At 35.9% G+C, this 23,847-nt stretch overlaps 1 long non-coding RNA gene across 2 annotated transcripts in view; it reads right to left on the bottom strand.

The window, feature by feature from the left end:
* Positions 1–23,847, bottom strand: part of LOC140696987 (uncharacterized) — a 244,916-nt gene that overhangs the window by 108,264 nt on the left and 112,805 nt on the right. For both annotated transcript variants that reach the window (XR_012073782.1, XR_012073781.1), the window contains one exon: positions 21,444–21,546. This is a non-coding gene — a long non-coding RNA (uncharacterized lncRNA). The remainder of the gene's footprint in view (positions 1–21,443; positions 21,547–23,847) is intronic.

Raw genomic sequence — 23,847 nt, 5'->3', positions numbered from 1 at the left:
GTGCCATAATATATATATCACTTCTCAGTTACAGCCCAAACTCCACTGAACATCCACTACCTAAAGCTTAGTTATGAAAGTGGTTTGATGGGGTGAAGGGTTAACATAAAGGAAATTATAGAGGAAAAAAAGAAAAGCAAAGGCTGGATTAAGGGGATAATTAAAAAGTCATGTGCAGTCCTGATCGCAGCACAGCTAAAATTAGGGCTGCAAACAATATCACCAGGGCCTGATTTCTCTTCCCATTTCCCCAGAACTTCCCGTCCTCCGGGTTGCAAAATGGCCAGGGCATCTCCTTTTGTTGCATTTTTTCACATTTAAATTGAGCAGGAAAGCTTATCCATTCTCTTACAACAGCTTTAGAGAAGTTTCATTGAACTGCTTTGGTTTTAGTTGAATTACATTTTTATTATCCTTGAACCAGACAATACATACAGAAATAAAATGTTCTGATTGGCCAGACTTGAGTTGTGTACTCATAGCTGGAACCAGAGATAGAGTCATGTTGAAACATGTTGAAACAACTGGCAAAGGATGAATTCTGAGAAGAAATTGAGATACTATTGTCTAAATAATGATTATCAATGCTTTATGGCCAATAAAATAAAATAAAGTAAAATACAGCAATTTTCCATTATAAGGTTTAAACAGAGTCTATCTTGATTTAGATTTTAAGAGCAGGGTGGCAGTGACTGACATCGGGGTTATGCATATTTCATTTACTTCTCTACTTTCTGTACAGTAAGCATCTAAAGTTTAGCAACTTATGATGTCTTTTATCTTGCTATAAAATCTGTCCTGGGTAAGTGCTTAATAAAAGTAGAGTAAATAAGTGAATGAACAAATGAATGAAAAAAGCAAATGCATGTTTTGACATATAGATAAAATATTTTCTATACAAAGAATTTAAAGAACTGAACCAACACAACAAACTTTAGGTTTTGAAAATGGTTTTCTCTTTAAGTTAATTACATGAGATGGTAGATAAATCAAAGGAAACAAGAGAACCTTGAAACTTGTTGTACCCCTAGAAATATTTGAGTTGGAAGACCACTGCCACTGAATTGTTGAAGTCACCTTGAACTAGTCATCCATGGAACAGGAAGTACACCTATCTGACAGGGCTGCTATGATGCGTAAATAAGACTACGTATATGCAAGTGCTGAGCGTGAGTTTATAAACTTTATGTGCATTGGGATCAATCACCACGGCGTATCTGGGAAGCAGCCCATTATCTAGCACACTGGAGACCCCAGATAAACGTTCTTAATAGAAATCTGAGTACAAGACATTAAGGAAAGTTATCCTGTAGTTTGTGTGTGTGTGTGTGTGTGTGTGTGTATCTGTGTGTGTGTGTGTCTGTGTACAAAAGAGAGAGAGAGAAAGAGAGTGTGTTGGGGAGGGTTGGGGTAGAGAGCGTTATACAGGGACATAATATAAAGTAGTAAAAATTTAGTGTCCTTTCAAATTTAAACATTTTTCAAACTTCATTCCGATTCTATAAATAAGCACATGTCAGAGATGTCAGGAATACATCAAATTTCACTGTGTATTTAAGATTTCTATTTTTTTCACCATTAGCTCTTTCTCATTAGATTCAGCAATTGAACTGTATTTTGCTTCTGCTGCAGTTTTCTATTACGGATATGTAATAAGACTGACAAAGAAATGAAAAACTAAAATTATAGCTTTCTCCTCACCCCCATTCTTTTCTCTAATCCTTTCAGGAAGATCTATAGGAACTTTCTGTCTATTATATAATTACACAAAGAAAAAAGGTATCTATCTTTATAATATTTGGGAACATGAAGGAAACATTTTTAATGGTCAGAAAACTGTTAAATCTAATGTGATATGACTGTATCTCTACAAATTTTATTTAATTTTGAAACTCTCTGTGTCAACTAATACTCATATTATCTATAATAAGCCTACATGGTTACATAAAACCATGGTATAAAGCTCAATGAAACTCCAAAAACATCAACTTGTTTATGTTTTAAAAAAGTTCTAAGATACTAGAGTTGAGCTTACTGAAGATCACTGTCTACTTATCTGCATTATGAAAACAGAAGTTTAAAATCAAAGGCATGTTCTTGTAGTTAAGATTGTAGGGGAAAGAAAAACCTCTAGTATTAGAATGACTGGCATTCTGATGGTTTAATCAACATTAACCTATTAATTTTACTATATGCGTATCATTGAACTTGCTGGTAGCTAGATATATATAAATAATAATATTAAAGTCATATCATACATCTAACTATTGCTGATTCACAAATGTTAACAGTATTTTTGAGGCATTTAGTATATGTAGGGTTTTTGTTAAATACTTTAAAATAAAATGAGCATTTAACTGATTATAAACGTAATTTATACTTACAAAACAGAACAGACATGTAGAAACTTTGTACTAACAACTGAAAATTATCAACAAATCCACCGCACAGATAAGCTCTATTATCTTAGAGTATATTCTTCTAAACCATTTCCTATGTGCAAACACAAATACATACCCCAAAGCACAGCTGACTGTGAACTGCGTGGGGATGGGTGGTTGTTGGCTGGGGCACTGGAGAATAGAGAGGCATTACAAAAGGCTGCCCTACAGAACTGCTGTGTGAGGGACAGAGACCCAGTAGAGATCCTGAGAGGGACACATGTGGCCTGTACACATAGAAAACACAGAACATGAAGTGAGATGAGGCTTGAGAATTCAAGACACTGAATTCTGCCCATAACAGGAATGAGCTTGGAAGTGAACTGTTTCCCAGAATCACCAGATAAGATGCCAGCTAGACGACATCTTGATTTTGACCTTGTGAGACACTGAGCAGCGAACCCAGCTGAGTCCACCGGGACTACTGACTCATAGGACTGTGAGGTAATAAGTGTGCATTGTTTTGTCATTACATTTCTGGTAATTACACAGAAATAGAAAATTAACATAAAAGGGAAGTTATTAGGTAACGAAGTGTCAAAATTTGATTTGCATTTTGAAAATTTCCTCCTTTAGGGAGGAGGGGAGGTAGGAGGGGAAGGGAGGAGAGGGGAGAGGACAGGAGAGAGAGGAGAAAGGAATGAAACTGGAGTATGTACAGAAAAGCAGAAGTCTAATTGAGAAGCTTCTGCAATAATTCCTTTGTCAGATTGAACAAAGGATAAAGGATGTAGCGTTGATTTTTTTTTTTAAATATCCACGGGAAGTGTGCTTCTTCATTTACTCATTCAAATAGGATATTTCAGAAAGGGTACCAACAAGTAGAGCTACAAAGGGGTTGGGTTGAGAATCTTCCATCGTTCTTTCTAGATCCAATCTCTGCCCTCTCTCTCCTTGCCTTGTGCTCCTAGAAGCCGATCTGTATAGATTTCAGAAGGGGATTCTCCTGGCCTCTGGTTCTGACTTGGATTTAACCAAAGGGGAGCACCAGTAAGAGATGGGAGGGAAGAAAGTGAGGTCAGAATATTCATTTTCCATTTCCTGCCATTATGATCTGGCTGGATCACTCACCTAGAAGTTACAACACTTACTGGGCTTCCCACTCCCCTTCCCTCCTTCTGGGTCTGGTACATGCTCCTCCCTGTTTCCCCCGTCAGACCTAGGGATGGCATCCGAGGCCTGGGGAACTGCACTACCACAGTCTGTGACCTCTTCATTTAAAATGGATCCATTACCGAAACTGTATCCACAGACATTACAACATCTTCTAAGAAGTAAAGTGTTGGACAATTTCAACAATTTTGACATTAACATAATAATGTAGCTTATATTTATTAAGGCAGACACTGTGTACACTGCTGTGCATTTTAGCAATAACCAAACTGAGTCTGCAGAGGAGCAAGAGTGTTTTCCCCAAGGTCATGTGTCTAGAGAGTGGAAGAGTCTGGCACCAGAGCCTCTCAACTGGATAAAGATAATCCTGGAAAGGAGGCAGAAGCAATAGCCAAAGGGGAAGGGATAACAGCACACAATTAGAGCCAGACTTTCAAGGTTGTAAATCGAACAGTGTCAGTCCTTCTGAGGAGTCAAATATTGTGAGCATATGATGATATTCTTTGAATTTAGTAACAGAAATTATTTTATTTCCCTTTTTTGTAATTTTAAACAATGCTGCAATAAATTTCTTGCAAATACACATTATATTCTTGTCTGTTTTTAGAAGTTAAATGGCTTTATCAGTAAGTATTCCTATTTTAAAACTGATAAAAATTCCAGGTTGCTGTCCATAAAAAGGAGTACAAAAGCAGACATTCATTCTTCTACCAATAGTATATAAGGCTGTATTTCCATCAAACCTCTTCAACACTGCTATCAGTTTGCTTGATCTTTGCAGACTAAGAAAAAATATTATTGTAATGCTTTTTATATGCATTTGATTATTAGAAAGGGAGAAACCTTATGCATGTAACTATTGGATAATTATTATGTATATGAGTGTGAATCTGATAAAACAACATTATCAGAGAGACTCCACAAGTGATGCCTTCTTAATGTCTGACAAAGCCCAAGCCCATGATGTTCATTGTCATATTTTCTTTGGGGATAATATTAGCTAAAGTTAATTAATTGAAAAATGCTTCTGTACTCCATTTACCTTGCAGCATTTTTACTGCCATACAGAAGCTTTGAGCATCTGACATTTGTCATGTGGTCATATACATACTCATCGAGAAAGATGACTAATGATAATTGATGATGATGATGACAATGATGGTGGGGTGAAGACTGCAATGCCACTCCTCTGTCTTGAACTCTCTTTATGGTTAGGTGCTTTTCTCTTACTATTTTTCAAGAAAATTTGTGTGTGTGTGTGTGTGTGTGTAATTGCAAATAGGAATTGGATTACCATACCTATTTCAGTATATTTTTCTGTAAGAGTACAAAAATGAGCAGGAATAAACATGTAGGGTAAAATTTAAAAAACCAAGATGAAATGTGATTTTTGTTCACTTGTAGGGATGTGTGTGTATGTCTGTGAGAATATCTCTTTGCTATCATCTTTTTGTGGCTCTGCCTAGTTTTCTATAGCTCTATGATATGTTTTTTAATTTGCATTCTTCATTTTTAGTATAATTTCAGTAAGATATCTCCTAAATAATAATTTCCACTGTTATTGCCTACTTCCTTACTCTTCCCCAAACATTTCTCCGGTATTTTGTGACTCATTATAACTAGATCTTCTGTTTGGTCAACATATTCTTTATAATCAGAAATTCCTATGTAGAAGAGACAACATACACGCATGACATCAGTAGCCCATGTGCACAAGGAGGGTTGGCGAGCTGGACTCTAAAATAATGAGGCAGATAGTGCTGCACACTTGGGTGATAATAGGCATTTTCCTTCAGAAGACGACGAAGTACAGTAAAATAACCTTTTCAGGAACAGAATTTATTTAATGGCTGTGGAGTCATGTGCTTGGTAGCAGTAGAAGTTTTATAGAAGGACTGATAGTAATATTTTATTAGAAAAATACAATAAGAATTTAATAAAATATGTAGATGATGACAAAATAATGCAAAGAGGAACAAATAGAAATGTATCAACCTCAATTTGAACACAATGCTCAGAAACATACAATTCTAACGGTTTCACTTTTGGAAAACAATTGTTCATTAAATGAAGATTACCCTCTTTAACACTCATTCAAAATAATAATTTCAATTGAAAAACTCCTATGACTTAATCATGTCATTATTCATTTATAAAAGCTCATTTTCCTTCTGTAGTACAATAATTTTTATGCAATAAGGGGGCCTCAAAGACAGACGACAATCTTTGCATATCAGAACTTATGGCATGGATACGATGATGCGTGATACAGGACAAGATGTAAGTGACAAAAGTTTTTCTTTTAGAAGGTGCTTTTACATGTAAATGTTGCAAGTTTTCTGTTCTTACAAGTTTTCATCGTTCTGTTCCTTGTATTTCTAGAGGTGGCTTTATGATAAACTCTGCACATTAGAATCTGCAGAACCAGTTGCTTTTATTTGCAAGTGACAAAAAAATGACATAAACTAGTTGAAGCCAGTTGGAAACTTAACTGGACCCGTCCAGGCAATAGATCTTGTGAGGAATGGCTTCATACAGAGGTTCAAACTGTGTCTTTAAAACCTCGTCTCATTATATATTTTGGCTATGCCCTCCACCCAAGATTGGATTCACATTGACGCAAGCTCTCTCATGGAATAGGTTCAAGCCGGAAGTCTGTTACTTACACATATCAATTGAGGAACTCTGGCAAAATGGGCCATTAATGTTGAAACTGTCCCCAGGAGAACCCCAAAGCTGGGTTTCACTGCTTTGGCTCCCATTCTATGTAACATCCCCAAACACTCTGGTGTGATTAGGTAGGTCTGGTGCTCTGACTTGGCAGTCCAGGTTATATGCCCAAATGGCTGACCCCAATCCAAGTCAAATGGACTTAGGCTAGAAGAGAGCGACCAAAAAACATGCATCCTGAAATAGCTCAAGAACGAATACATTTGAGCTATTTCTATCTGACCCATAAATAAGTATAAAATGCTGAAAGTGCTGAACACTTCGACAAAACCAGTAGGATTTTCACTTTCTTCTCTTGAGACACAAGTGGCTCATTAGCTTCAGAAAAGCACATTAGTATTTATTTGTAATTTAATATGAACCTCTCTTGGTCAATCATTATTAAAGCCAAAGTGATTAAATACTGGAAGCACTAATTATCTCCAAACGTCCTCTGTCTCCGGAGTAGATACAAGCGAGAGGGGGAGATGCTCACAATTAGCTAAAGGAAGATCGTGTCTGTGTGGCAGGTAGGTGGCCTTGCCCTGAGTTAGGATGCTTACCTGGAAAAGCAGTGAATAAGACTGGACATAATTATAATCAATGGAACCAGTGGAGACAATTTAATGAATGTGTGGTGAGATAAAACCATAATAAGCACAGACTGGCAAAAAGCTAACAAAAGAGTAACCCATAGATTCACAAAAATGACCAGAGAACAGAGCAAGTATTAATCAGTATGAATGGGGACATTAGAACCATACGTCCCTAACTATGCCTCAGAACCACAATTCCACAAGGCGTTGCTAGTCCCTTGATGAAAAATGCAAAAATAATTCACTGGTGAAATAGGGTTTGAAAAACCTGAGTGAAATGAAGTTTAAAAGGATTCTTTACACCAAAGCATCTCTCACTAGGTCCTGAGCATTTGTTGTTCCTAACTTCCTGGCTACTGGCCTGAAGGCCCAAGGAACAGCTGGTGTCGACATTTGGTTGAGCTGAGGTCAGGAAGAAGCGGATATTGGGATTATCTGAGGTCAGCCCACAGTAAAGCTAAGCTTGATGTGGCAAATAAGGTACATTTTGCTTCTATGTGCAGTGGCTATGGGCAGTCAGAGCAGTGGATCAGACGCAGGTATAACCCAGGCTTTGACTAAATGAGCCAGGGAGATGTTTGGGCAGAGGCATGGATAGATTCCAGTCTCCGAAGACATTCTTCCATGTCATTTGGGTGATGTTTCCTGGATTGCTTTTTCTCTAGTCCCTTCTGATGCCCTGACTCATTTTAAGAAGCCATAATCCTTTTTAACAAGAAAATAATTGTTAATAACATATACTTATAGAGTACTGATTGCAGGTCAGAAGCCTTTCTAAAATTTCCATGTATTAACTTATTTAACTGTCAAACCACCTTAAAAAGGAAGAAGTTTTATTAGCCTAATGGAGGAAACTGAACCACAGAGAAATTAACTAAGTTGCATGAGAGGCAGAACTGGACATGGAAACCTGGCAGGCTAGCTCCGAAGCATATATCCAACCAAGCGTGCAGCTTTCTTGTGTCATTAACATCAGACTTTTCAATATCTGTTTCACATCTTAAAAATACAACATCTGCCTAGACTGAGGAATTCTCTATCTTCATCCTGCTCAACGGGCTGGTATAAGAAACTTGTCTTTCTTAAAACCCCACTGCCTGGATGGAAGAAAGAAGCTTGTGTCCAAGGAGAGAGATCAAGACATTATTCAAGTGTATGAAACTCAGCTTCCTTGGGATCACGTTTCCTTCTGAGCCACAGATTTCTATTCCCGCTCCAAATTTTACAGATTACATATATTTTGTTCTCTGTGTTTTTCTCTCCCTCCCATTCTAGAGCATTGAAAATGTCTTTTTACAATTTTTGCTTTCAGAACTTTAGCACTTTATAAGAGGAAGATGCTTACTTTCAACTGGGCTTACCCCTCATTTTTAAATGTATGACGATTGCCAGGATTAGGCTAGCAAACCATTCAGAAAGAGGAAAGAGAGAAGGAGGGTCAGATCTGAAAAAATTAGCAGAGAGAAAAGGGAGAAATTTTCGTAGATGAGCGGGTTGGCTGTTTCCTTAACTAGCAGATCCCTTTACTGTATTGTGGCGCAGACCTGAGAGGGCACAGGAGTCAGAGGGTAACGGCGATAGGGCAGGACTGGGGAGAATGATCCTAGACATGGGGGCTCTCCGCTTCAGCAGGGCTTGCTCGGTCCCCATCATGGTCCAAAAGCGAGTCACTGGACTTTAAGGGGGTTATGCAAATGTCTTCATGATAAGCCACCTAAGACTATGGTTACCTTTCCAAATGGTTTACTCTCATAAGTTTCTAAGACCTTTCTATAACCCTCAGGAAGTAGAAGGAACATCAAATAGTGATGGAGAATTGATATTTCTACCAGTCTAGCACAGTAGTTCTCAAATGAAAGTGATTTTGCTTCCCAGGGTACATCTGGCAATGTCTGGAGGCTTTTTTTTTTATTGTGACAACTAGGGGTGAGGCATTGCTACTAGCATCTAGCGGGTAGAGAATAAGGATGCTGTGATATCCTACCATGCACAGAAACCATAACAGAAGAAAATTACTGGCCCAAATTTTCAATTGTGTTGAGCTTGAGAAATCCTGGTGCCCGAGCAGTAAAGGGTTCTAAGGGTCACAATTTCAAAGGGGATGGTGGGGACTAAAGCAACATCTCATTTTTTTCTGCTCTCAAGATTGTGGACTTAAAAAGATAGTTTTCAAGTAGCTTACAAACAGATTGTTACACATTTGAGCTAAGAGAGTTATGTATTAAAATCAATCACTTCTCAAATGTTTATAATTATGGTAATGAATCTCTTTCTTTGCTCATAGAATGAATACATGAAGTGTTAGGAGCAACAAGGAAAATTACATGGTCAGTTAAACACTTGATTTTATTCAATTCATATGAAAGATAGACCAACCTAGCCTGTCAGCAGTGCATAACTAACTGGGCATCATAATCTCGACTTAGGCAACTGGATGCTACAATTCACATATGCAGCATATATCCATCATATGTACATCAGACCACCTGCAGATAGCTCAGTGCTTACTATGAATAGGCCTAGCTATTGCTAGCCAATCAGCAACACTCAGAGAATTTGCTTTCCTAATATGGGACAGGGACAGTTCAAAGTCTTTCTTCCTTTCGACCTCATTCCCCAGAGCCTTAACTCACTTCTGCACTGGGTGCGCTGCAAGGTGATAAAATTTTCCGCTCATCACTCAACAGTGAGACTCATTTTTTTTCTATGACAAAAGCAAGTGTATTGGTATTTTTTGTAAATCCAAAATTGGGTGATGGAATTAATAGAGGTGTCAAGGAGAGAAAGAGCTGACAAAAAAAATTTTAAGATAAAATATTGAATCAGTATTGAAGGACATTTATGTTCTACCCTTTATCCTGTTACAAAGGTAGAACAAGAGATGAGAATTTATGAAACAGAACTAGCCATGCAACAGGAATATTAGATAGCATTGAACTAAAATAATTAGATTGATGTGACAATTATATGAATAAATATAAAAATGTGATTTACTGCTCTGTAGAGACCCTTGGGTGAGAAATTAAATGACTTGATAGCAATGCTTAAAATTAACATCCTGAGATGATTTTTAAAGTTTTGATATAATCACTTTTCAGTATACAAAATCTATGGATATTTATACTGTTAAAGTACATCTTAAAAATAATAATTTATACTTGACGTATAAATGGAGACACTGTAGATAAAGGCTGATATTGTAGGTTCTCAGAGCCAAAATTTGCTTTTCTAATATGAATGTATAATATTGCCAAAATGCATGAGAGTCAATGGAAATTTAAGTTGTATCTACAAATAAATGGCCATAAGCCAAGGGGAAGGGTAATTTAATCTATGCAATTTCAAACATGCAGAGCCATCTTGATACATGCAGATGAACTAAGCTCATTTTATATTCAGATATTTGCAATCATATATGGCAGTTTCCATGACTGTTTGTGAAACATTAATTGTAAATCCACAATTCAGTTTGGAAATTCTGACCCTAATTCTTAAAAATAAAAAGATGATTCAGTGTTGAGGTATATGGGCAAGTGTTTTGAGCAATCATCAATCAGCCAATTATTATCTGCAAGGAGAATACCTGCCATCTTTGGAAACTTTCAATTCCATGAAATTAGGCGTGACTCCGTAGACCATGTTATGGTGAAGCACTGCCTGTCTCTTCATAGCATGAAAATCAATAGTATGGTAAGCATCCTTATCTCTCAATGACAGTAGCTGGCTATAGCTTTTGAATTTAGGTTCCCAGACTACCCGGGTGGTGTAAACCCTTTAACCATTTCTCACCATTAATCTGTATAAAGACAAATATGAACACAAACACAAAATGAAGCTAAACAAACACACTGGTCTCTGGGCACTCTTATGGATGGTTGCTCAGAATCTGGCAGCAGGAGAAGAAAGAACTTCTTTTATATCATAGTTGTTTTTTTTTCTCTCTCTCTCTTTTTTTTTTTAACTTCACTCTTCTCTTTGGAATGTCAGCTTGCCTAAAGTACAGCTGCTATCTTATTCAGCCCTCTGACCTATGGCCTAGCACATAACAGGAGCTCCAAACATGTTGGTTGAAAGAAAGAATGGCATTTCTTATTTTTATGTAATTTTAACTTATATGCAAAAGGCCTTTCTTAGTCCACTAGGAGGCCACAATAATGAAAGGATGATGAAGCAAGCTGCCTCCTCCCCTGCCCGTGGAAATTACCCTGACAAAAACCACCATTTCCGGGGGAAATAATACAATGATGATAGAAAAGAAACAGATAATCTGAACCGGACCCCAAAGGGAAGGGCAAGATCTTTAATAAATTACCTCTCAAGTGAAAGATGGTTAGAGGCAGAATTAAGTGTGTTTCCCATAGCCTGGCAGCGGAGGTTTAAGCCAATATAGAGTTATATATTTTATATACTGAGAGGCAGGCTTGGCCCCTGGGAACCATCAACTACTGAATTAAATTTAATCACCTGTGTTCATTTATTATGGATCCCCAAAAGGCTTTTTTTCCATGGTTCTGGGCAGCTGTGTTGGTTTCCCTTCAGCTTTTTCCTAACTTTTTAACCTTGTGGCTATTTTTCTTCTGTTCAGTTTTATTCATTTCTGCTTAAATGTACCTTTTTTTTTTCTAAGAAAGTGATCACAAACATTTTGAAAACTGAAAAAGTACCAGTTCTGGGGAGACAAATATTCTAATTCAATGTCTTACTTTTTAAAGTGAGTATTTATTTTTAAAAATACCTAGTATCACCATTAAGTCTCTGGGCTCTAATGAATGCTGCCTGTTGATAAAATGTAATTTGCTAAAAGAATGAGTAGTAAAGCCTGCAGAATTTGGGGTGTTTAGATACATTCTGACATGAGCTGGATTATGGCCCCTTAACTGTAAGTCATGATTTTTCATTAACCTCATAGTAACCAGCACATTCGCCACTTCCCTGATCCTTCCCCTTATACAAGAAAGTCACTGTTTATTGCTCACTTACAGATTTCAATGAGTAAACTAAATTGTTTCCAAATTAATCAAATAATTGTCCTTTATTTTCTTTCAGCTTAGTCTAGTTTGATGTTTTTCATTATTTTGTCCATCTAGAGCAATTCTCTTGCCTCATATAGAGGTAAAAGGCTTTTGTTCTGTGTCTTAAATATGAACATTGATCACAATAATTTACTCACTCATTTAATAAAAGCTCTAAGTCCTATTGAAATGCCTGATAGATAATAATAAGTAAGGCACAGTTCTTGCCCTCCCAAAGCATATAAATTAGGTGGTCACAAAACCTGTAGTGATGAATGTCAGATAATATCATATGCCCAAAGATGAGAGCTACTCCTACTGTCTGGGCATTTGGGCAAGACAGCCATCTCTGATGAAGTCATACAGAGTCTGGGCTCTGACGAACGGCTGAGTACATTCCATAGGAAATAGGAAAATAAGTTTGTATGTCAGTGTGTACTTGTATGTGGGTACGGAACAGAAAGTTAGAGGAGAGCACAGGTTTTTGTTCTTGTTGTTATCAGTCTGAAATCAAGAAAAATATGGTGATGTGAAAATACCTGGCAAGGTTAGGAAATCTTGAGTAGCCTTATGTGACTGGAAGTTAAAGGTAATTTTCCTTTTTCTTTAAGAAGTATCCAAACGGCAAGAAACAGCCGCCAGAGAAAACTTAAAACTGTGAAAACAAACAACACAATGTTTGTATGCTCCAATTTGAAAAGAACTTGAGGCATCTATGGAAGGCTTATGTCAGATCTGTGTTTCAGAAAACAGAGCTGGGACTTGTATAGAAGATGGAGGGAGAAACCACTTAGAAACTGGCCTCAAAAGATACGGTAGCAGTAGGAGAAATAGATACTCCACCTGAATTACTGTAAAATCCATTTTTAATTTAGTTAGCAGCTCAAGATTATCAAGTGAGTCAAATCAACATTTATGGAACAATATGCAGTGGTTAATGTATGTATTTGTGTAACTAACATGGGTTTATAAATCTCATCTTAGATTCAAAACGAGGGAAAATACCTGAGGAGTCACTTGGAACATCAGTAAATCCATATTCCCATTTTTTGGAATTGACAAAATAATTCAGCTTCTAGAAATCATTTATATATAATCTAAAACCACATTTACTAAAAGAAAATGTCACTGAATTTATATAAGTTATGATCTTAACTATTACGTACCTTTATATTTCTAGACTCAACAAGCATTTCAAAATATACAGAAAGTTGGGGAAGTAACTATATCAAAATATTATATGTTATTGCCTTCAGGAGGTTATAGGTACTCAGTAGTTCTAGCTTTTCAACAGTTAGGCAATTACAAAATTCAGAGAAGGAAGGGAAGGGAGGAAAGGGGAGGAAGGCAGGCAGAGAGGTGGAGACGAAGGAGGGAAGGAAACAGTCACCACGTTTGTCAATTAGAAAGTAAAAATGCTTTAAGTGTATATATATTCTGCAGCTTCTCTTCCAGAATTTTTTTTCCAATTGAAATAAACTGAAGTTTAAAGAAAAAAAGCAGAAGACAGTCAAAAGAGTAAATTTTTCATGATTTGCCAAGTGGAAAAAGAGGAGATTTGGGGGAAGAAAATAAACTACAAGAGAAAGCTGCACCAGTGGTAGGAGTACAGTAGGAGTCCAATGACTGCTTGTTGGATTTAGAAACTTACACTTCCGTGACTGTTTTGACCAATTCACAAGACCCTGCACTGTGAGTATGAATTATTGGTCTGTGATGGTTGTGTGCTGCAGTTTATATTTTTGTCATTATTGCCAATTAATTGCTTCCATTTCTATGGAAAGGAGACTTAGTGATAACAATGAATTTTGGTCAGCAGATCACACCAAAGACCCACGCACTTGCATGCATGCAGATCACAAACAATGCACTAGGTATCCTGTTATTGTGACCAGATATTTCTGACCTTTCCGATTTCTGTCATTGCGAAATATAAAGGTCCCAGGGTATGCAAACTGCAAACAAGGACATTTAAATATTTATCCCAGAAAAGATATAATTTTGTTTAACAGCTCTGCTCAGTAATTCTCAATGTTAAATCCTAGTAGAGAGAACTGGGGTCCACACGATACTACTAAATTCAATAAAGAGAAGAAAGAAAGGGTCTATTCATCCAGTTATTCTAACTAATTTTTCCAATGCATTTTTTATTGTTTGCTATTCCCCAAAGGATGAAATTCGATGTGTAAAATATGTGTTTTTTTTAAAAGATGAATCAACTTCTAATGCCAAATTCAATAAACTCAGCCACTGAATTCACATCCCATTATTGTAAGAAGGGGAAAATAAATGATGCCCCAAATTTCAACTATTTTTTTTCTGAGAAGCTTCAAGCTGAAAATTAAGGGTAAGTTATTGGAGTGCTTAGAAACCAAATTGATATTTGGAAAATAGAACTCGCATAATGATTTTTCCATCCAGTTTATTTATTCTGAATCCAATAGCCATTAATACACTTTAAACTCCAGGGAACTGAAGGAACCAATGTGGAGTTACTTTATTATCTCATTTGTAGGGACTATATGACTTTAGAAAGAACTGTGATTACAGAAGAAAGTGGCTTTACCCCTTCATTGCCCACTGCATAATGTATTTATTTTGAAGATTTATTCTGCCTCCTCTAGCAGAGAAATAACACAAACACAAAGCTCGGGAAATCATATGAAACGGTCTCTTTCAGTGCCTTTGAGTTTCACCCAGAAAGAAAGTCATCATCCTAATTGTCACCAGCAAAACCTTGTGACAATCAGAGGCCCTCGTAAGAGGAGGTGATGGGGCTACGTCCGTGGTTAACAAAACTAATATTTACATTGCCGTAGGCTAATTCACGATCTAAAGCAAGAGTGGAAGGAATATAATAATTTCAGCCTGCAAATGTGCGTTGTGACCACAGCTTGCTAAGAACGGGACTCTGTGAGTTGATAGTTTGTTTCAAAGCAGGCAGCCTATTGAGAGATCCCTTCCATTTTACTGTTTGAATTCTTTGTCTTGTTATTGCAATCTCAGGGTGGTTGCACGACAGCACAAAGTAACGAAAGGAACCAAAAGTCAGGACACCTAGGTTCTAGTTGTCTCTGTCCCACAGTGAGTGACCCAAAGCAAGCTCTTAGCATCTCTGGACCTCAAGTTTTTCCTCTGTGACATGAGGAATAACCATTATATTATAATCTTTACTGTTATTGCAATCCTAAAAATCCACCTTCTAAGAAAGGGTACAAATTTGAAGTCCAAAGACCATACCATTTGACAAAACACAAATGATTCTCAAAACATCCAGGCACTACAGATGAATTATATTACTACAGGAGAATCATTGTTTCAGTTTTCTCTTAAATGTGGGCACTAGTATAAACAAAATAGGCTCACAGAGTATAACTGGTTTTCATGACATTAAGAAAAAATGTTCCAAATAGGTAACAGTACTGTAATTGCTGGGTTATTCTAAGCAGTTGGTTGATCCAAGGATGTTTGCATTTTTAGAGGAACTAATTTTAAAATATAGCTGTTTTGCTGATAAGAAGTATGTGTGTATTTTACAAAAAGAAGTTATGGTATTTTAATTAATTTTAATTATGCTTTACAGAACAAAACATAATTTTCTAATGATTTCTCCTCATATATTTAAAAGGAAATTTGTAATAAATATGGGAAAGGTCAAGAAAATTATATAATTTTTTTAAATTTAAAAATATAACTTTAAAACTTATATTGGGCAAAATCAACTGAGTGCCTATAACAAGAATATCTATCATATGCAAGTGTTATGTACCACACACTGTGACAGGAACTTTTATTGTATTATTCTATTAAATCTCCTAAATAATTCTATACAAGATATTAGACAAATTTCCTGATAAGGAAACTTAACACTAATCAGTAAGTAAGTACATAGCAAAATAAGCCACTTGAATATGTTTGTTTTTCTTAAAATGAGATTTACAAGTTGTAAATAGAAGCCTTTCTTTGGTCTTATTTATCTGGCTATGTCTAGAAAGCAATTATAAAACTAAAAAAAAAGTCTTTCCTTGGGTAATTTCCTATCCTCCTTGTTAGGTATAAGGTCTTTATGTGTCCAGTTTTTGGTATTTGTTCACTTTATGAAAGTTTAACACATAAAGTACACAAATATCTCTTGTACAGCTTGATTAATTTTCACAAAATGTACACATACAGATGAACTCAGGTAACTTTCACCCAGATTAAGAGGTAGAACATTACCGGCAGCCCAGCAGACCACCTCGTTCCCTCTCATGGTCATTACCCATCTGCAGGAACGTAACCACTACCGGGACTTTCACCACTGCATATTAATTTTTTTGTTTTATGACAATATATATCGATATCGTCAGCATGTACCCTTTTGTAAGTAGCTTCTTTAATAATCATGTTTGTGTGATGCATCTCTGTCTGCAAGTAATAGCACTTTGTTGTTTTCATTAATGTACAGTATCTATTGTATGACTATAGTTTATCCAATCTATTGGTGATAAACATTGGAAGCTTCTAACTCAGTTTAAAAACTGCTGGGAACAATGCTACTAGACACGCTCTTGTTCATTTCCTTTGATGCACAAACATGGACATGTCTTTTCATTCACACATGCACATATACAAACACTATAATCCAGCATCTGTGTGTGTGTGTGTGTGTGTATAGAATATTACTATACATGTGTTATTGTAATAGGTACAGCAAACAAACTTTGTGAGCTGTTTTTAACAATTAATATTACCATTAGTAATTAAATTTGCATTTGTTCAACATACTAGTTAGCACTTGGCATTGTCAGATATTTAATTTTTTATTTCAGCTATTATGATGAGCCTAAGTGATGTATCATTGATCTCATTAAGATTTTAATTTGTGCTTCCCTAATAAAGAATGATTTTATCAGATTTTAAGTATATTTACTGATCATTTGAACAAATTATTTTGTGAGCTGAACTTTTTTGTTATTTTTTTTCTCTAAAGTATTTAGTATTTGTCCTTTTCTTCTTGCTTTGCTAGGATTTTTTATTTATTTTAAATACAAGTCCTTTGTCTGATGTATGTATTGCAACCATCCTACTTTTCATTTTCTTTCTCTTTATGGTATCTTTTGATGAAATCAAGTTCTGAATTCTAATGACATCAAATTTAGGAAACATTTAATTTTTTTGAATAGTTCTCTTTAAGAAATTTAAGAAATATCTGACCATGCCAAATCATGACAATATTCTCTAACACTCTCTTCTGAGAAATTAATTATTTCCACTTTTAAATATTAAGCGACTATTCATAACATACCTAAATATCTGCATAAGAGATCATTTTGGCCTATTTTAGTTCACAACCCCCCTTAAGACTCTGATTAAAACTACAAAATGTCTCCCTAGTCTACAGGAAACGTGGGTGAGGAGATGTTACCAGTCATCTTCACTCTGTTGACAAACTTGTCTCCTGGACTTAGTTTCCTGTCTCTGTATTGTACGTCTATAAAGGTGGGAATACTGGAATCCAGGAAGGCACCATAATAGCAAACAAAGGACAGATATGATTGGATCCTTCCATGGGGCCAGGAAACAACTTTTAGAAAAGAGAAGAGGTGGCCTTATACTAAACAAAGCAAATTCCTTTAAGCCACCCCATAAGATGGGCAGTGTTTCTTGCAGTAGATAACAGTTTTGATAGAAGAAAAGTAAAGAATTTGTTACTGATGTGGCAAGGTACTCAGGAACTTTATGTGGTTCCTGCAGTGTAAGAAACCCTAGATACTGGCCTCTTATTAGTATAGATACACTTAGAATTATTGGGAAATTTGAAACATGCCACTAAATACTATTTAATAAAATTTCAAAAAATATTCAAGGACTTTACAACTTGAAATACTATATAAAATTTCACAAATAATAAGAAATGAGAGAGCGGCAAAAAAAATATTTTAGAGCTCTAAAAAAAAAAAAAAGAGAGAGCGGCAATGTTGAAAATTTGAATAGATCCTGAAGCATAAATTGAGCAAGTTTTAGAAACCACAAGGGAACAGCATTGATTTTAAAAAAGAGAGATACTTAAACAGTGTTTTCAGGGATGTTTGAACGAAATAAAAGAGACTGACTTAATAGAATAGTTACCTAAATTAAAACTTCTTGCTGGTACAATCACCATTATTATAATTGTTTCTCAATATATCAAGAGTTTAGAAGGCTGGTTATTCACATACGTCTGTGCTCTCCATGGGGGAAAATGCAAAAGAAAATGTGTAAAAAACGTGTGCAGAATGCATGGAAGTTTCAGCTCAAGAAACATTTTTAAATACAGGAACAGAAGAACAAAGCACTTGAGAGAGTGGCTGTTTACCTCATCACTCCATATCCTGCACACACTGTCAGAGAGGATTAGGTTAAATCACCACAGCATTCCACATCAAATCTAGTAGAATTAAGTTACCAGGCAGAATCCTTCAAAACCAGATAATTAGAGGACACACAGATTGTAAAAACAACAACAAAATACTCCTGACAACACAGGAGGAGATGCTTTTGAGTGACTAAACTTCTACAGACTCTTCCAGGAGAAGGTATTAAAGTAATTATGTAAGAAAATTGTGGGAGTTTGGGATATACGTTAGTAGGAATGAGATCTGTGATGATGTGGAAAGATGAACTCATAGGTTATCAACTCATGAGCAGAATGCTGTAGCTCAAGGAATATGAGCTCAAGGGATAAATGGGTCTGTTTGGATAATAGCTTACTCAGTGATTAGTCTCTCAGGTATAGTTTGCTCACATATAAAATCACTGTAAAAAATGCCTCCAGTGCAGTGCTGTTTTGTGAACTATGAATACGTAAAATGCCTGAAGGGGGTCAATGGATGAAAGCTACCATCGGGACGAATCATATCCTTCTCCTTTCACGGGTGTCTTTTGCAGTTACGAAAAAGGGAGAGATAAGGCCTTAAGATTCCTGTCCAAATGAAGAACTCTGGGGAGAAATAAAACAATGACAGTAGGCTAGCAAATCCAAGAGAAGAAAACAGAGCCGCTTTCTGCTCAAGCTTGTGCCTGCCGTGTGGGCTAAGGCTGCTAAGGGAACTTTTCACTCAAATACCGGTTTTCCGACAAGTGGCAGCAGCTTTATTTTCATTGCTTAGTTGACGAAAGGGTCACCATATGTAGAAACTGCAATTTTGATATTCCAGAGCCACACCCAAATGGTTCAACTGACTTCCATAACTTCCCTCTGGTGGTCACAACTGTTCATCCTTATCAGACCGAGAGCTCAACTGAACTGTTGCGAAGCTACAGGAGAAATCGTTTCTCAGCCCTGTACATCAGTTCCCAGTGACCTTCAGCCTCAAAGCACCATATAGAATGTTCTGTTTGAGGTACTCATATGCACATGGGCCTCATGAATAATCACCAACAAGAAAGACATTTATTTCAGTGTGCACTCCATCATTAACAGTGCTATAAATAATGGCAAGCTAGGGGAAACACTTTTAATTGGAAGCACATGGACAACGATTTTAGATTTCCTTCCATTTCATTAGGGTGATTTTGTTTCCACAGACATTTATTATTGTACCTGACACCTCATGGCTTTATAGGTGATTTTACTGGAGCTTTTATAGAAGACTTAAACAGGCACAGATGAACAAAGAAACAAGTGGCAATTCTAAGCAGGGATGTGATCACTGTTTAGGCAAGAAAAGAAGAAGAAACGGAGGGAGTGAGGCTTCCACTTATCAGCCTTTCCACACGCAGGAAATGTGAGGGCCAAGATGAGGGAATGGGCGCTGGGCAGAGTTCATGGGAAAGTCCACAGAAAAAGTTATTCCTTTCCACTTGAAACTTACATCTGAATATCACACAACAATGCAGTGATGAACAGGCCACATCGGCTAAGAACACTGAACTGTGTGAAACTAAAGAAGAAAAGCAAAGGGTGCCACAGCCAAACTATCTGCATGCCTCCACAAGACGGTCACGTCAGCACGGAATCAGGATTGATTTTCTGGCATCCCGGCTCTCAACAATTCGTATTTAGATTCAGCAACACATTGACTCTTGAACGAAGTCCTCTTTGTGTAAATATAGAGTTGACCATTAAACATTACAATTTTATTTTAATAAGGCTAATGGAATAAGGCAATAGTCCTATATAGAGCCAGATTTGAATAACCAAATTGTCTTTCATATGAATGAATTCTTTACTTCTCTGTTTCAAAACTAATAGAAGCCCTGAGATCCATCCTGTTCATAAATCATACATACAATTATTTGGCAGTAGGTTATATACAAATCAATGAAATCGGTTCAAAAATAAAAAATATAGATACGAAAGGAATAAAAGCTAGTTTTTACTGAGTATGGACTTCCATGCAAATCACTCATAGTATTGTGTTTCCATGTACGTACACATTATTGTGTTTCTATGTATGTACACAGAAGTAGTTACTATCCACATTTTACTAATGAGCAAATTGGCTAAATGCCATAAATGTCATCAACTTCTATAACCAAAGAAAGAGAAACTAGGAGAGATACTGAACTCCAAATCATCTGACTACAAAGCACATGAGCTTTTCAACTACTTCAAATTTGGTAAATGCCTGTTACCATGCTAGATATTCAGGGGACTGTTGAAGCAAAGGAAGACATATCTCAGTAAAGGAAAACATAAAGCATATCTCACCAAAAGGATCTAAAATATTTGTGTTCTATTAGGCTACTTCTTATTCTATTAAGAAACCTCCGTTGTCAGAAAATCTTTCCATAAATAGACAGACATTAACGAAAATCATAATAGAAAAGAAAAGAATTTTAAAGACCTAACAATATCTTTCTGGTGTATTATGTAGTCCCTTCACATTTTATTTCAAACAAAGAATTCAAATCACTATCCAGCTGCTATAAACCATGTGAAATCTTCATTTTGTTTTAAAACAAAGATTTGTACAATGCCAGGAAATTAGTGATACTTTGAAGACTTATCTTCGGAGTTTATAAAGCCATCAGTTTTTTTTTTTTGAAGAACAGAGGGTGAGGCTTAATAATTATGCAAAAGACAAATTGTCTAGCTATGCAATTAACTCAAAATTACAATGGCAATAAAAGTACAGTTAAATTTGTATTAATACATGAAATTGTAAAGAATGTTAATACACTTAATTGGCATTTAATAAGATAGCTGCAGTAAGTTAATTGGATATCAATTTACATAGTTCATGAATGTCATTTCTTTTAATAATTAAGGCCATATCCTCAAGATAATGCTCATATAGTTTATTATGTATTATTAGCGTATATACACTTTCATGCATAAAATGTGTTTGAATTTTCCACATGTAGTTTATCAAGCAAACGTTTCTTTCTTATTTATGTATGCTTGTCAGTTCATAGGCAGAAATATAATCCATCAAGATTCATCATCACAGTGACCACTTAGTCGGTCATTTACCATCGTTTTTTAAAGTCTGCAGAATACATCCAGATAAACTGCATAAATTCTCCATACCAAGGTCTTTTTAAAGAACTTGTTCTTTAAAGTTCTTTAAAGATTTGTTTCTCTCCCTTAAGTTTAGTTAACTTACCTTCACATATAAGATGTATCTGCTTGTTCTCTCTTCTCTTGAGATCTTGTCTTAGAAAATATTATCCTGATAACTGCCCTTTAATTCTATGGCCTTGTAGATTCTGGAGAAAGATAAAAAAAAAAAAGCTGACTCACTCACAGACAGTTCTTTCTTCAATTCACAATGAAGTAGAGAAAAAAAGTTAAAATATTTTAAAAACCATGGAATTGCATCAGCAACAATCTAATAAAAAAAGAGTGGCATTTTCTCACAAACTTGGAAAAGATGAAATGTACTTATTGTTCTAGTCCGATTAGCTAGATAAGGAGTCAAAAACCATTGTCCAAACTATGTCAGAACGTACAGTGAACCTGAACTCGGCAGCCCACATTAAAAACAAGAGGAAAAATAAATGAGCTGGCAACTCTTCAAACCTAGTCTGACAAGACATAACCAAAGGAAGAGAAACAAATTCTGCAAAAGAGCTCCCTGAGAGAGTAGAATTTGATTAGAATTTGGTGATAATTTGAATTCAGTAAAATATGTGTACAAAAAATTTATTTATAAAAAAATGAGATTTTTTTTTAAAAGGCAGACTAAAGAAATGCATTGAACATACAATAAGCTATTAAATACACTGGAAAAAACAAAGAACTAATTAGACATGATGAAAAATCAAATGAATGGCAAGGAATAAAAGCTTGAGATAACCGCTGTAAAGGGACAGAGAAAAATAATAATGTAATTGGGAAGATGAGACATATAAAGGTCATATAAGAACATGTAACCTGTAGTTCACTTGTATCCCTGAAACTGAGACCTAGATATATTTTTTACACTAAATGCCCAAGATCTGGTAGGTATCAGGAATGACACTATAATTTTATGCTAAAGAATTGGACTTTATTTTATAACAGAGGGCTACCTTGAAACAACATAAATTCCAGTGTCCTCTCTGATTGCATCTTCTTGCCTTCACCAGACACATTATCTGTCTAGGACACAGACTTTGTCTGTATTTTCCAAACTCTGTATCATTATTTGTGTTCTCCCCGTCTCATGTGTTACATGTGTTTACTTCCCAGGTGCCCACCCATTTTTACTGAATCTCAAATGTTGACTCTTCCTGAGAAAGCCTTCTCCCACAACTCCCTTTAGAACGAGTCCCTCCACCTTTGGGGTCCCCGAAGCATGTTTCCTCCTCATCTTCTGTCCTGACATAACTGTGCACATACCTGTCCCTTTTGTAAAATGTAAGTTCCTTAATAAAAGGTACCAAGTCTTATTGTCACATTACCAAAAAATCTCACCCAATTATTTTTCACAGTAAGTGTTCAGTAAACATTTGTTTAGATATCAAATTATAAGCATTTTTAAGATTGCTGTTAAGGGGTTTATTAATTTAGAATTACTTGTATTTACATAAGTACATATTTAAGGTGCAAACAAGTACCATATATTTTTAAAATTTAAGAATCATCTATTATAACTGACAAATGTCAGTGCATGGCTTCCTATGATTCATGTTCAGCTGTCAACCACAGCTAATGGGCTAAGAATCTCACTTATGCACTGCTTTGCTTTACTGCTTGCAATTCCTTTTTGTACTTGGAAGTAAAATTTCATTTACTTGAAAATAGTCTGAAATTTGGATTCTTCATTAATTCAAACTGGACTTCTCTTTTATTAGTTCTGTAGCCAGAAAAATACAATAGCAGAGTAAGGCCACACTATAGTACTATTGCTTAACACATGCAATGGTGCACAATGAGGGATTTAAATGCCACAGCACATTCAGGAAATATCTCCGTAGTCTGTACTATACCCATCATTTGGCTAACACAGTTACGACATATCCTTTTTAATTATATAATCTGTCACTTGTGAGAGGAAGGGCACTTCTTACACTCAGGGAAGAGGCTCATTACCACTAAATTAGATTTTTTGAACAATCCTTCCCCCCCACCTCTCCCCGCAAAAATACCCAGACAGCACTCTTGGATCACTGTTTCAAAGGTGGTCACTTTACAGAGAATTGGCTTGTGTAAGACAAGACACTGACACACAATATGTTGATTTATTTTACTACTGAATTTTCACTTATAGAAAGCACCAAACAAAATGAAATCTGCCACAGTCATTTGTTAATTTTTCTGCCATTTTACAAACCAGTGAATTTTCTACAATCAAAAGTAGAAGTTATTTGGTTTGGATCTGAATCTAGCTCCAAAATAATGCTTTTAAAACTTTTAATTGAATTTATTTCCAACTTTTCAAAATCAGAATATTGTACTTAGAAATCCATTGTTTCTTGCTTTTCCTGAGAAATAAGACTATCTTGAGATATTGGTCTCATTTTCCTGTATGGCAAAAATCCCAAAGATGAGTAGCCGAAACCCTCTTTAGAGAAAGATTGCCACGT

This window comes from Vicugna pacos, chromosome 6 (assembly GCF_048564905.1).
Source record: "Vicugna pacos chromosome 6, VicPac4, whole genome shotgun sequence".
NCBI classification, from domain to species: Eukaryota; Metazoa; Chordata; class Mammalia; order Artiodactyla; family Camelidae; genus Vicugna; species Vicugna pacos.
This window is presented reverse-complemented; position numbering and strand designations above follow the sequence as displayed.